Source organism: Triticum aestivum, chromosome 6B, assembly GCF_018294505.1.
Source record: "Triticum aestivum cultivar Chinese Spring chromosome 6B, IWGSC CS RefSeq v2.1, whole genome shotgun sequence".
NCBI lineage: Eukaryota > Viridiplantae > Streptophyta > Magnoliopsida > Poales > Poaceae > Triticum > Triticum aestivum.
Window position 1 is genome coordinate 175,641,998 of NC_057810.1, and position 16,332 is coordinate 175,658,329.

Sequence of the window (16,332 nt, forward strand, 5' to 3'; positions counted from 1 at the left end):
CTAGTTGATGTGAGACTATCTTCTCCTTTTTTGTCTTCTTCAACCACCATCCTATTCCACATATAGTGCTATGTCCATGGCTCACGCTCATGTACTGCGTGAAAGTTGAAAGAGTTTGAGATTATTAAAGTATGAAAAAATTGCTTGGCTTGTCATCGGGGTTGTGCATGATTAAATACTTTGTGTGATGAAGATAGAGCAACAGCCAGACTATATGATTTTGTAGGAATAACTTTCTTTGGCCATGTTATTTTGAGAAGACATGATTACTTTGATTAGTATGCTTGAAGTATCACCATTTTCATGTTAATATGAACTTTTATTTTGTACCATTTGGATCTGAACATTCATGCCGCAATAAAGAAAATTACATTGAGAATAATGCTAGGTAGCATTTCCACATCCAAAATTTCTTTTTTATCATTTACCTACTCGAGGACGAGCAGGAATTAAGCTTGGGGATGCTTGATACATCTCCAACGTATCTATAATTTCTGATTGTTCCATGCTATTATATTATCCCTTTTGGATGTTTATGGGATTTATTTTACACATTTATATCATTTTTGGGACTAACCTACTAACTGGAGGCCCAGCCCGTATTGCTGTTTTTTTGCCTATTTCAGTATTTCGAAGAAAAGGAATGTCAAACGGAGTCCAAACGGAATGAAATCTTCGGGAGCGTGATTTTTGGAACGAACGTGATCCAGAGGACTTGGAGTGCAAGTCAAGAAGCAGCCAAGGCTCCCACGAGATAGGAGGGCCCCCCCCCCTATAGGGCGCGCCCCTGTCTCGTGGGCCCCTCGGGCGTCCACCGACGTACTTCTTCCTCCTATATAAGCCTACGTACCCCAAAAACATCTAGGGAGCAGACGAAACACAATTTCCACCACCGTAACCTTTTGTATCCGCGAGATCCCATCTTGGAGCCTTCGCCGACGTACTGCCGGAGGGGGAATCGACCAGGGAGGGCTTCTACATCAACACCATAGCCCTCCAATGAGTTGTGAGTAGTTTACCACAGACCTACGGGTCCATAGTTATTAGCTAGATGGCTTCTTCTCTCTTTTTGGATCTCAATACAATGTTCTCCCCCTCTCTTGTGGAGATCTATTCGATGTAAACTCTTTTTGCGGTGTGTTTGTCGAGATCCGATGAATTGTGGGTTTATGATCAAGTTTATCTATGCATAATATTTGAATCTTCTCTGAATTCTTTTATGTATGATTGAGTTATCTTTGCAAGTCTCTTCGAATTATAAGTTTGGTTTGGCCTACTAGATTGATCCTTCTTGCCATGGGAGAAGTGCTGAGCATTGGGTTCAATCTTGCGGTGTCCTGACCCAGTGACAGAAAGGGTTGCAAGGCACGTATTGTATTGTTGCCATCAAGGATAACAAGATGGGGTTTATATCATATTGCTTGAGTTTATCCCTCTACATCCTATCATCTTGCTTTATGCGTTACTCTGTTCTTATGAACTTAATACTCTAGATGCAGGCAGGAGTCGGTCGATGTGTGGAGTAATAGTAGTAGATGCAGGCAGGAGTCGGTCTATTTGTTTCGGACGTGATGCCTGTATACATGATCATGCCTAGATAATCTCATAACTATTCGATTTTCTATCAATTGCTCGACAGTAATTTGTTCACCCACCGTAATACTTATGCTATCTTGAGAGAAGCCACTAGTGAAACCTATGGCCCCCGGGTCTATCTCTTATCATATTTGCTTCCAACATACTTTTATTTGCATCTTTACTTTTTGCATCTATATTATAAAATACCAAAAATATATTTACCTTATTATACTATCTTTATTAGATCTCACTTTCACAAGTGGCCGTGAAGGGATTGACAACCCCTTTATTGCGTTGGTTGCGAGTTCTTTGTTTATGTGCATAGGTGCGTTGGACTTTTGAGGAGCCTCCTACTGGATTGATACCTTGGTTCTCAAAAACTAAGGGAAATACTTACGCTACTATTGCTGCATCACCCTTTCCTCTTCAAGGAAAACCAACGCGAGCTCAAGACGTAGCAAGAGCCACCGTGGAGATGTCTCCCGCGACGCCGGCTTTGAGGTAGTCACGCCATGGGGGTGCGGGATGGAGCACCGTAGGCGCCGGAGGTCGAGTTAAGGAGAAGGTGTGATGCGATGAGTGTACAACCTCTTTGGTGGCGCCGAGTAGGCCTCGGCTTCGTCCGAGGAGTCGGTGAGGATGCTGCGGTTCTGGTGGAGCAGGTTAAGGCGGCGCTATGGGGATGGAGCAGCCACGATAGACGAGGCAATTGCGGAGCAACTCCTTGGAGGTGGAGGAGGGGGCGGCTGAACGGGCGGGACGACGAGATGGACGAGGATCCTTGATGACCCACAAGTATACGGGATAGTTGTAGCCTGTTTCGATAAGTAAGAGTGTCGAACCCAACAAGGAGCTAAAGGTAGAACAAATACTCTCTCAAGTCCTATCGGCCACTGATACGACTCTACGCACGCTTGACGTTCGCTTTACCTAGAATAAGTATGAAACTAGAAGTACTTTGTAGGTGTGATAGGATAGGTTTGCAAGTTAATAAAGAACACGTAAATAAAAAGTAGGGGCTGTTTAGATAAAGATGCAATAAAGTAAGTATTAGTAGAGAGCTTTTTCTTACGAGAAAGTTATTTGTCCAAGGTAATCGATAACTAGACCGGTAATCACTGTTGCAATTCTATTTGAGGGAGAGGCATAAGCTAACATACTTTCTCTTCTTGGATCATATGCACTTATGATTGGAACTCTAGCAAGCTCTGCAACTACTAAAGATTCATTAAGGTAAAACCCAACCATAGCATTAAAGTATCAAGTCCCCTTTATCCCATACGCAAACAACCTACTTACTTGGGTCTGTGCTTCTGTCACTCATGCTACCCATCATAAGCAAATCATAAACATATTGCAAACCCTACAGCGGGGATCCCTCATGCTTGCGCGACACGGAGAGCACCATAGGACATCACCAATAATAAAGCATGCAACTCAAACCAATCACAATCATCAATTAACCCACAGGACAAAACGGACCTACTCAAACATCATAAGATAGCCATACATCATTGGGAAATAATATATAGCATTGAGCACCATGTTTAAGTAGAGATTATAGCGGGTAAGAGAGATGTTACACCACTGCATAGAGGGAGGAAGAGTTGGTGATGAAGGCGGTGAAGTTGTTGGTGAAGATCACGGCGATGATGATGGCCCCCCGGCAGCGCTCCGGCACCACCAGAAGCAAGGGGGAGAGGGCTCCCTTCTTCTTCTTCTTCTTCTTCTTCTTCTTCCTTGACCTCCTCCCTAGGTGGGAGAAGGGTTTCCCCTCTGGTCCTTGGCTCCCATGGCTTGGGAGGGGCGAGAGCCCCTCCAAGATTGGATCTATCTCTCTGTTTCTGCGTTCTGGAATTCTGCCCTCGCACCGTTTCCTTTATATCTGGAGATCCGTAACTCCGATTGGATAGAAACCTTCGCCCAGATCATTTTCCAAAAATTAGCTTTCTTGCAGCCAAAGAAGGGCATCAACCTCCTTACGGGTGGCTAATAATCCCCAAGTGCAGGGAATCATCGTAGCAATTCCCAAAGGTGGAAGTGATAAGTATGGAGTGTCGAACCCACAAGGAGCCAAAGGTAAGATCAATATTCTCTCAAGCCATATCTGCCACTGATATGGCTCTACGTGCATCGAACATTTGCTTCCAACTAGAAACAAGAAATAAAACCGTGTTGTGGGTATAAAGAGGATAACTTTGTATGATATCGGAGAGCTAAAATATAAAAGTAGGTGTTGTTATCATAAAGTTAGAATATATTACTAAATAATATAAATGGAGAGTGTGGAATAATGGTGGACGGTGTGCGGAATTATCCTAGGCAATTGTTAACAAGACCGGTGATCACTATTGCAATTTCATATGAGGGAGAGGCAAAAGCTAACATACTTTCTCTACTTGGATGATATGCACTTATGCTTGGAACTCTAGCAAGTGTCCGCAAACACTAAAGATCATTAAGGAAAAACCCAACCATAGCATTAAAGCATCAAGTCCTCTTTATTCCCATACGCAACAACCCCCTTACTCGGGTTTGTGTTTCAGTCACTCACCAACCCACTATAAGCGAATCATGAACGTATTGCAACACCCTACAACGGGAATCCCTCACGCTTGCGCGACATGGAGGGCACCATAGGACAGCATCAAAGTGAAACATACAACTCATACCAATCTAGATCATCAATCAACCCAAAGACAAAAGATATTTACTCAAAACATCATAGGATGGCAACACATCATTGGATCATAATATGTAGCATAAAGCACCATGTTCAAGTAGGGATTACAGCGGGGTGCGGGAGAGTGGATCGCGGAAAAGAGATGAGGATAGTGATGATGATGGTGATGTTGATGAAGACGATCACCGCGGCGATGATTCCCCTCCCGATGGCACTCCGGTGCCACCAAGAGAGAGAGGAGGAGAGGTTCTTCCCCTTGTGCTTCCTCCTCCATGGCTTTCCCCCTCTGGTCCTTGGCCTTCATGGATATGATGGACCCTCCGAGATCCTCCTCCATGGCCTCCGGTGATGATTGCCCCCTCCGGCAGGGTCCAGAAAGGGCCTAGATTGATTTCTCATGGCTACAGAGGCTTGCGGCGGCAGAACTTCTGATCTAGTTTAATTCTCGAAGGTTTCTCTACTTATAGGAATTTCTGGCGTTGGTTCACGTCAGGGGGGGTCTCCGGGCTGTCCACGAGATAGGGGGGCGCGCCCCAGGGGGGGCGCGGCCCCCACTCTCGTGGGCAGCCTGGGACTCTTCTGGCCCAACTCCGATGCTCCGTGGTCTTCCTTTGGTCCATAAAAAATCCTCAAAAATTGGCATGTCAATTGGACTCCATTTGGTATCCCTTTTCTGTAAAACACTAAAACAAAGAAAAAACAGAAACTGGCATTGGGCTCTAAGTTAATAGGTTAGTCCCGAAAATCATATAAAATGACAAAATGCATATAAAACATCATAGATGGATAATATAATAGCATGGATACTTCACAAATTATAGATACGCTGGAGACGTATCAGCATCCCCAAGCTTAATTCCTGCTCGTCCTCGAGTAGGTAAATGATAAAAGAAATAATTTATGAAGTGTGAATGCTAGAAGGTGCACAAGTTTGATCAACGATAATTTCAATCACCTCTTCTAGCGTCAATATGTGTCATAATAATAGCTTATCTCATAAAACTTTTCATGATCAAGTAACAATCTATTCACAATGTCAAGTATGGTTCAGAAACTTCAATGAGAACTAACAAACTATAATCTCAGTCATTGAAGCAATTGCAATTTATCATAACATCAGAAAGAGTCAAGAATAGAGCTTTTCAGCAAGTCCACATACTCAATTATCATATAGTCTTCTACAATTGCTAACACTCACGCAATACTTGTGGTTATGGAGTTTCAGCCGGACACTAAGAAAGATAGGGGCTTATTGTGTTGCCTCCCAATGTATTCACCTTTAGGTGATGTCAACAATAATAGCCCATGCTAACTTACATCCAATTGGATATATATATATATATATATATATATATCATGATCTTTCAAACACGAGGATCTTGCCAAAGGATAAAATGAAAAAGGGAAAGGTGAGGATCACCTTGACTCAAGCATAAAGTAAAAACATAAAGTAAAAGATAGGCCCTTCGTAGAGGGAAGCAGAGGTTGCCATGCGCGTTTAGGGTTGATGCACAAAATCTTAATGCAAAAGAACGTCACTTTATATTGCCCCTTGTATGTGGACCTTTATTATGCAGTCCGTCGCTTTTATTACTTCCACAACAAGATCGTACAAAGCTTATTTTCTCTGCACTAATAAGTCATACATATTTAGAGAGCAATTTTTATTGCTTGCACCGATGACAACTTACTTGAAGGATCTTACTCAATCCATAGGTAGGTATGGTGGACTCTCATGGCAAAACTGGGTTTACGGGTATTTGGAAGCACAAGTAGTATCTCTACTTGGTGCAAGGAATTTGGCTAGCATGAGATAGAAAGGCAAGCTCAACATGTTTGGAAGTTCAATGACAATATACTTTAACTGAGATGTCGGAAAACATAAACCATTACGTTGTATTCCTTGTCCAACGTCAACTCTTTTAGCACGTCATACTTAATGAGTGATTCACAATCATAAAAGATGTCCAAGATAATATATTTGTATGTGAACCTCTCTTTCCTTATTACTTCCTATTAATCGCAACGATGACCAAAACTAAGTTTGCCAACTATCAACAACTTTTATGCCTCATACTTTCTATGTGTGAAGTCGTCACTAACCATGTTATGAGCATATGAAACATATAAAAGTTCAGATTCATGACATTCAATTCATTCCCCCATGTACTCATAAGATATACATGAAGCGCATGAGTAAATGACAAACTACTCCAAAAGATATGAGTGAAAGACAATGGGAGGGTTCCCTTTCTTATTCAATATTTCAGATCCAATGATTTTATTCAAACAGCAAGTAAAATTGAAAATACGCTCCAAGCAAAACACATATCATGTGACGAATAAAAATATAGCTCCGAGTAAGATGTACCGATAGTTTTGAAGACGAGAGAGGGGATGCCTTCCGGGGCATCCCCAAGCTTAGGCGCTTGAGTCTTCCTTGAATATTACCTTGGGGTGCCTTGGGCATCCCCAAGCTTAGGGTCTTTCCACTCCTTATTCTCCTCATATCGATATCTCACCCAAAACTTGAAAACTTCAATCACACAAAACTTAATGGAACTTCGTGAGATAGGTTAGTATGATAAAGAGTAAACCATGCACTTTGGTACTGTAAAAGACAAGGTTCATAACTGTTTTCACACAATGCCTACTTTACAAATCATTTCTACAATTTATATTGCGAAATATAAGCCATAGAAACTAGAAAACAGGCAAACTATGCGATGAAAACAGAATCTGTCGGAAACAGAACAGTCTGTAATGATCTGAACAATAACCATACTTCAGCTACTCCAAAAATTATGAAATAAGTTGTTGTAAGTGAGGAATTTGTATATGAATCTTCTACAAAAATAATCAACTCAAAATCACTCTTCTGTAAAAAATTACAGCTAATCTCGTGAGCGCAAAGTTTCTGTTTTTTACAGCAAGATCACATTAACTCTCACCCAAGTCTTCCCAAAGATCTTACTTGGCACTTTATTGAAACAAAAGCTATAAAACATGATTAATACAGTAGCCTAATCATGTGGACACACAAAAACAGTAAGGGTAAATATTGGGTTGTCTCCCAACAAGCGCTTTTCTTTAATGCCTTTTAGCTAGGCATGATGATTTCAATGATGCTCGCATAAAAGATAAGAGTTGAAACAAAAAAGAGCATCATGAAGAATATGACTAGCACATTTAAATCTAACCCACTTCCTATGCCTAGGGATTTTGTGAGCACACAATTTATAGGAACAAAATTCAACTAGCATAGGAAGGCAGAACAAGTATTACTTCAAAACTTTAAGCACATAGAGAGGAAACTTGATATTATCGCAACTCCTACAAGCACATATTCCTCCCTCATAATAATTTTCAGTAGCATCATGGATATCTACTTTGTTCTCATACTCAATTGGAACCTCTTCCGAAATAGTGGAATACTAACTAAAGTTTACACTCTTGCAAATCCACTTTCATAAATTTCGTACCAAGATTCAACACCCTCCAAGATAGTGGGATCACTAATTCCTAAAGTTGACACTCTTCCAAACCCACTTTAAATTATAGTTTTATTCATACTCCAAAAGATATAAGTGAAGTTCATGGAGCATTCTACAATTAATACAGACTAACCAATGTCCAAGCTCAAAATATATAAGTGAAGCGCACGAAGCATTCTATAAAACCATACTCAAACGATTTAAGTGAAGCACAAAGAGCAATTCTATAAGATCATACTTAAAAGATATAAGTGAAGCACATGAAGTATTCTATAAATCAATGAAGATCTATCTCATACTAGCATGATTTTTAAAGAAAAATAAAAACACAAAGGACTCAAACAATGTGAACAAAACAAAAACCGAGGTATACCGATATTTGTTGAAGAAGAAAGATGGGATGCAACTGGGGCATCCCCAAGCTTAGATGCTTGAGTATCCTTTGAAATATTTACTTGGGGTGCCTTGGGCATCCCCAAGATTGAACTCTTGTCTCTCTTTAGTCTTCTCACATCGGTAACTCCTCGTTCTTCAAACACTTCATTCACAAAAACTTAAACAAAACGTTGTGAGATCCGTTAGTGTAATAAAGCAAACTACCACTTTAAGGTACTGTAATTAACTCAAACTTTCTTTATATTGGTGTTAAACCTACTGTATTCCAACTTATCTATGGTTCATACCCTACATACTAGCCATAGGTGCATCAAAATAAGCAAACAACACACGAAAAACAGAATCTGTTAAGAACAGGACAGTCTATAGTAATCTGGAAGTTTAGTAAACTTCTGTAACTCCAAAAATTATGAAATAAATTTGACAATTTTAACAATTTGTACAGAATTAATTTGCAAAAAGTTTCAGACCCATTTGACTTTCTAGTAAAAACGTAAATTCATGCACTACAGCCAAAGTTTCTGCTTTTGTTCTGCACATAGTAAGCAAGTAATCTTATCAAACTGAAACCAAAGCTAGGCACAATATTTTTATAATACAAAGGATATATAAATGGGGATAATTATTTACAGAGAAACTTCCATGAAAAATTCTACATTGTTTCCGTGAGCATGAACACGAGTGCTCAAGGTCGACCCTCACTTCTTCAAGGCATAACTTTCCAATCACTTCTCTTTTTGAAAAACGTTTTTAGGCATGAGAGGCAAGTAAATTTTTTTTGGTATTTTCATCCTTTTGAATTTTTTTTGTATGTTTTCACCCACAACTATACAGAAACAAAAAAGGAAAAACAAAATCTACTTAGGGAAGAAAGCAAACAAGCCCACACGAAAATATCAACCCCTCGCTATTGCTCCCCAGCAACGGCGCCAGAAAAGAGCTTGATAATCCCCAAGTGCAGGGAATGATCGTAGCAATTCCCAAAGGTGGAAGTGATAAGTATGGAGTGTCGAACCCACAAGGATCCAAAGGTAAGATCAATATTCTCTCAAACCCTATCTGCCACTGATATGGCTCTACGTGCACCGAACGTTTGCTTCCAACTAGAAACAAGAAATAAAACCGTGTTGTGGGTATAAAGAGGATAACTTTGTATGATATCAGAGAGCTAAAATATAAAAGTAGGTGCTGTTATGATAAAATTAGAATATATTACTAAATAATATAAATAGCGAGTGTGGAATAATGGTGGATCGGTGTGCGGAATTATCCTAGGCAATTGTTAACAAGACCGGTGATCACTATTGCAATTTCATATGAGGCAGAGGCAAAAGCTAACATACTTTCTCTACTTGGATCATATGAACTTATGATTGGAACTCTAGAAAGCGTCCGCAAATACTAAAGATCATTAAGGTAAAACCCAACCATAGCATTAAAGCATCAAGTCCTCTTTATTCCCATACGCAACAACCCCCTTACTCGGGTTTGTGTTTCAGTCACTCACCAACCCACTATAAGCGAATCATGAACGTATTGCAACACCCTACAGCGGGAATCCCTCACGCTTGCGCGACATGGTGGGCACCATAGGACAACATCAAAGTGAAACATACAACTCATACCAATCTAGATCATCAATCAACCCAAAGACAAAAGATATTTACTCAAAACATCATAGGATGGCAACACATCATTGGATCATAATATGTAGCATAAAGCACCATGTTCAAGTAGGGATTATAGCGGGGTGCGGGAGAGTGGACCGCGTAAAAGAGATGAGGATGGTGATGATGATGGTGATGTTGATGAAGACGATCACCGCGGCGATGATTCCCCTTCCGATGGCACTCCGGTGCCACCAAGAGAGAGGAGGAGAGGTTCTCCCCCTTGTGCTTCCTCCTCCATGGATTTCCCCCTCTGGTCCTTGGCCTTCATGGAGATGATGGCCCCTCAGAAATCCTCCTCCATGGCCTCCGGTGATGATGGCCCCCTCCGGCAGGGTGCCAGAGAGGGCCTAGATTGATTTCTCGTGGCTACAGAGGCTTGCGGCGGCGGAACTTCTGATCTAGGTTAATTCCCGAAGGTTTCTCTATTTATAGGAATTTTTAGCATTGGTTTCACGTCAGGGGTGTCTTCGGGCTGTCCACGAGATAGGGGGGCGCGGCCCCCACTCTCGTGGGCAGCCCGGGACTCTTCTGGCCCAACTCCGATGCTCCGTAGTCTTCTTTTGGTCCATAAAAAATCCTCAAAAATTGGCATGTCAATTGGACTCCGTTTGGTATGCCTTTTGTGTAAAACACTAAAACAAGGAGAAAATAGAAACTGGCACTGGGCTGTAGGTTAATAGGTTAGTCCCGAAAATCATATAAAATGACATATAAATGCATATAAAACATCATAGATGGATAATATAATAGCATGAATACTTCATAAATTATAGATACGTTGGAGATGTATCAGTGGCCCACGAGGGTGGGGGGCGCGCCCACTTTAAGTGGGCGTGGTCCCCTATCTTGTGGCCACCTCGGGCATCGTCTCGCGTTGATTCTTCCTCCCAAAAATCACAAATATTCCAAAATAATTCTCCGTCCATTTTTATCCCATTTGGACTCCGTTTGATATGGGGTTTCTGCAAAACATAAAACTTGCAACAGACAGGAACTGGCACTGGGCACTGGAGCAATATGTTAGTCCAAAAAAATAGTATAAAAAGTTGCAAAAGAATATGAAAGTTGTAGAATATTGGCATGGAACAATCAAAAATTATAGATACGACGGAGACGTATCAGCATCCCCAAGCTTAATTCCTGCTCGTCCTCGAGTAGGTAAATGATAAAAAAGATAATTTTTGATGTGGAATGCTACCTAGCATAATCTTGATCATGTGTCTAATCATGGCATGAATATTAAGATATGAGTGATTCAAAGCAATAGTCTATCATTTGACATAAAAACAATAATACTTCAAGCATACCAACCAAGCAATTATGTCTTATCGAAATAACATAGCCAAAGAAAGCTCATCCCTACAAAATCATATAGTCTGGCTATGCTCCATCTTCATCACACAAAGCATTCAAATCATGCAAAACCCGGATGACGAGCCAAGCAATTGGTTCATACTTTTCAACGCGCTTCAGCTTTTTCAACTCTTACGCAATACATGAGCGCAAGCCATGGACATAGCACTATCGTGGTATATTGTGGTGGTTGTGAGGACAAAAAGGGAGAAGATAATCTCACATCAACTAGGCATATCAACGGGCTATGGAGATGCCCATCAATAGATATCAATGTTAGCGAGTAGGGATTGCCATGCAACGGATGCACTAAGAGCTATAAGTGTATGAAAGCTCAAACTGGAAACTAAGTGGGTGTGCATCCAACTTGCTTGCTCATGAAGACCTCAGGCGTTTGAGGAAGCCCATCATCGGAATATACAAGCCAAGTTCTATAATGAAAATTCCCACTAGTATATGAAAGTGATAACTCAAGAGACTCTCTATATGAAGAACATGGTGCTACTCTGAAGCACAAGTGTGATAAAAGGATAGTAACATTGCCCCTTCTCTCTTTTTCTCTCATTTTTTTCTTTTATTATTATTATTATTATTATTATTATTATTATTATTATTATTATTATTTCTTTTTGGTGGGCTTCTTTGGCCTCTTATTTTTATTTGGGCTTCTTTGGCCTCTTTTATTTTTCATAAAGTCCAGAGTCTCATCCCGACTTTTGGGGGAATCATAGTCTCCATCATCCTTTCCTCACTCGGGCAATGCTCTAATAATGATGATCATCACACTTTTATTTACTTACAACTCAATATTACAACTCGATATCTCGAACAAAGATGTGACTCTATATGAATGCTTCCGGCGGTGTAATGGGATGTGCAATGATCTAGCATAGCAATGACATCAAAAAACGGACAAGCCATGAAAACATCATGCTAGCTATCTTATGATCATGCAAAGCAATATGACAATGAATGCTCAAGTCATGTATATGATGATGATGGAAGTTGCATGGAGATATATCTCGGAATGGCTATGGAAATGCCATAATAGGTAGGTATGGTGGCTGTTTTGAGGAAGATATAAGGAGGCTTATGTGTGATGCGTATCATATCATGGGGTTTGGATGCACCGGCGAAAGTTGCGCGGCACAATAGAGGCTAGCAAAGTGGAAGGGTGAGTGTGCGTATATCCATGGACTCACATTAGTCATAAAGAACTCATATACTTATTGCAAAAGTCTACTTAGCCCTCGAAGCAAAGTACTACTACACATGCCCCTAGGGGGATAGATTGGTAGGAAAAGACCATCGCTCGTCCCCGACTGCCACTCATAAGGAAGACAATCAAAAAACACTTCATGCTCCAACTTCGTTACATAACGGTTCACCATACGTGCATGCTACGGGACTTGCAAACCTCAACACAAGTATTTCTCAATTTCACAATTACTCAACTAGCACGACTCTAATATCACCACCTTTATATCGCAAAACTATTGCAAGGAATCAAACATATCATATTCAGTGATCTACAAGTTTTATGTAGGATTTTATGACTAACCATGTGAATGACCAATTCCTGTCATCTCTCTAAAAAGATATAAGTGAAGAAAGAGAGTTTAATTCTTTCTACAAAAGATATTCCCACGCTCTAACAAATATAAGTGAAGCAAAAGAGCATTCTACAAATGGCGGTTTCCTATGTGAAGAGAAACAGGCAATCCAAACTTCAAATGATATAAGTGAAGCACATGAAGCATTCTATAAAGCCATACTCAAAAGATTTAAGTGAAGTGCAATGAGCATTCTATAAATCACCCAAGGAATATCTCATACCAGCATGGTGCATAAAATAAAAGTGAAAACTAAATGCAAAAGACGCTCCAAGACTTGCACATAATGCATGAACGAAACGAATTCGAAAACATACCGATACTTGTTGAAGAAAGAGGGGATGCCTTCCGGGGCATCCCCAAGCTTAGACACTTGAGTATCCTTTAATATTTACTTGGGGTGCCTCGGGAATCCCCAAGCTTGAGCTCTTGCCTCTCTTCCTTTTCCTCATATTGAGACATCCTCGATTAGACACTACATCCACACAAAACTTCAACAGAAAACTCGGTAATATCCGTTAGTGTAATAAAGCAAATCACCACACTAAGTACTGTTGCAAACCAATTCATATTTTGTTTCTGCATTATGTCTACTGTAATATAGCTTTTCCATGGCTTAATCCACTGATACAATTGATAGATTCATCAAAACAAGCAAACTATGCATCAAAAACAGAATCTGTCAACAACAGAACAGTCTGTAGCAATCTGAACATCCACCATACTTATGGTACCCCAAAAATTCTAACAAAATTAGGAAAAATAAACAAGTCGCATATCAAGACATTGCAAAAGGAATCAGAGCCAATTGATGTTCCAGTTAAAAATGAAAAATCGTGCACTACATCCAAAGTTTCTGTCCTACACCGTACAAACCAACAAGCATTGTAAACATTTTAAAGGCAAACCTTAGCACATTATTTTTATAATACAAAGGAATTGTACAAGGGGATAATTATTTTTGATGAAAAGTTTCTGTAATTAAGATTCACAAAGTTTCCGTGAGCATGAACAAAGTTCAAGGAGCTCTCCCACTTCAACAATGCTTGTCTCTCTCACTTTCACTTTCCTTTTTGAAATGGTTTTATGTTCCCCTCTTTATTTTTTGTTTTTAAACTATATAAAATCACTCAAAAGAAATAAATGACTCTCTCAAACTTCCGGGTTGTCTCCCTGGCAGCGCTTTCTTTAAAGCCATTAAGCTAGGCATATAGTGCTCAAGTAATGAATCCACCCGGATCCCAAGGTATATCAAAGCCAATTTTAATTAACAATGATTTGTAATTTAGTAGTGAGAACAAAGTAACATATATCATGCAAAAACGAAGTCTAACTCTCTTCCTATGCATCGGCATGTCATAAAAGAACAATTCATGCACACATAGTAAAGGCCAATGCATAGTATAAGCAGTTTCTTGCAATTCTATCATGTTGGAAACATAAAGAGGCAGAGATGTAGTTCCTCTCTCATAATAATTGCAAGTAGGAGCAGCAAGCACACGCATATTACATCTATCAAAATCATCATCTGCAATGGTAAAAGGCAATCCATCTATATAATCCTTAATAAGCACAAACTTCTCCGATATAGTGTAGTTGGGAGAATTCAAAAAGATAATAGGACTATCATGAGTGGGTGCAATAGCAACAGTTTCATGTTTAACATAAGGAACTATAGCAAGTTCATCTCCATAAGCATAATTCATATTGGCATCTTGGCCACAAGCATAGCAAGCATCATCAAAAAGGGATATTTCAAGAGAATCCAAGGGATCATAGCAATCATCCTTCGGTAAGAACGAAGGGGAATTAAACAATGTATGAGTTGAAGAGTTACTCTCATTAGAAGGTGGGCACGAGTGATCAATCCACTCTTCCTCCTTTTGTTCTTCGCTCTCCTTATCATCTTTTTCATCCAATGAGCTCACAGTTTTATCAATTTCTTGTTCCATAGCTTCCTGCAAAATATTAGTCTCTTCTTGGACAACGGAGACTTTCTCAATAAATGCATTAATATAGTAATTGTATTCATAATTTTCATAGCAATATCTAAGTATAGCAAGATTTTTAGGCCTATAAACATCATCATCTAAAGCTTCATACTTTTCAAACAAAGATTCAATTTCATAAGCAGCCTTAAAAGCAACAAATTCTTCTATTTGTTCCACATCATAGTAATCATATATACCATTAGCATAAGAAGCTAAGGTTTCATTATCATTAAATTTGCATGAAAAGGGAAGGTGTGGAGCCTTCATCCTAGAGCAACAAGTAATATCATATCTCAAGCATAGATCCTAGGCATACCAACGCAACATAATAAATTGATCCCACAATAGTTTCCTTTTTTCTATCGAGCGATAATCCCTAAAGTATTCACGTTGATCCAACGTGTCTCCCATTATAAAGTTGAATGGGGTTTTCTCAGGATTATCAAAGTAGTACATAATATCTTTCACATAATGAGAATCGAGGGTTTTAAGAGTTACCCCATCTCCATGAGTAGCAAGTTGTAACGCCCACGATGCGGCTATATCTCCCACGTGTCGAAGCACGACTTAGAGGCATAACCGCATGGTGGTTTTGTCACAAGAAGGGTCATCTTCACACAATTCCATGTAATGAACAAGAATGGGATAAAGAGAGTTGGATTACAATCGCCACTTCACACAATACATAATTTAATCCATACATCATTCAAAATACACTCATAGACCGACTACGGTCAAATCCAAATGAAAAGAAGACAACCCCAAATGCAAGATCCCCGATCATCACGACTGGGCTCCGCTACTGATCATCTGGAAACGAACCATAGTAACGACCAAGATCCTCGTCAAACTCCCACTTGAGCTTGGTTGCGCCACTTACGCTGGTATCCTCGGCACCTGCATCTATTTTGGTAGAATCTGTGAGTCACGAGGACTCAGCAATCTCACACCCGCAAGATCAAGACTATTTAAGCTTGTAGGTAGGAAAGGGGTAATATGGTGGAGCTGCAGCAAGCACTAAGCATATATGGTGGCTAGCATACGCAAGTGAGAGCGAGAAGAGAAGCAACGCATCGGTCGAGAAGCTAGAAGCGATCAAGAAGTGATCCTGAAACTACTTACGTCAAACATAACCCAAACCGTGTTCACTTCCCAGACTCCGCCGAGAAGAGACCATCACGGCTACACACACGGTTGATGCATTTTAATGAAGTCAAGTGTCAAGTTATCTACAACCGGACATTAACAAATTCCCATCTGCCTCATAACCGCGGGCACGACTTTCGAAAGATAATATACCCTGCAGGGGTGTCCCAACTTAGCCCATCATATGCTCTCACGGTCAACGAATGATAAACCTTCTCCCGGGAAGACCCGATCAGTCTCGGAATCCCGGTTCGCAAGACATTTCGACAATGGTAAAACAAGACTAGCAAAGCCGCCCGATGTGCCGACAAATCCCGATAGGAGCTGCACATATCTCGTTCTCAGGGCACAACGGATAGGTCAGCCTACGAGTAAAACCAGCCCTCGAGTTGCCCCGTGATGGCCCCG